Below are 364 nucleotides of genomic sequence, written 5' to 3' on the forward strand. Positions count from 1 at the left end.
TCAATAACTATAACGGGAATTTTAGTAGAAACGCGAATAAAGGAGTGATAATCACGGAGGTCACTGATGACGCGCAAGATGATAATGCGACACCGCGAGTGTCGAACGCGTATAGAAATTCCGACGCGGTTGATTTCAAACGACGTACATATAGTGACGGACGCGAGCGACAGCAACCTAGAACGTCGGTTAACGCGAATATAAGTAATAATAGTAGCTCGTACAAAGGGCGAAAATTAGCGGCAATTCAAGTCGGAAGTACGGACGCGAATAATGATGTCACGAAGGCATCAGTTCCCGAAAACGAAAGAACCGCAGAGATTAATATTCTCAGAACGTTAGATATTTTAAAAGATATCGACGA

The sequence above is a fragment of the Wasmannia auropunctata genome, unplaced genomic scaffold (assembly GCF_000956235.1).
Source record: "Wasmannia auropunctata unplaced genomic scaffold, wasmannia.A_1.0 LD336106.1, whole genome shotgun sequence".
NCBI lineage: Eukaryota > Metazoa > Arthropoda > Insecta > Hymenoptera > Formicidae > Wasmannia > Wasmannia auropunctata.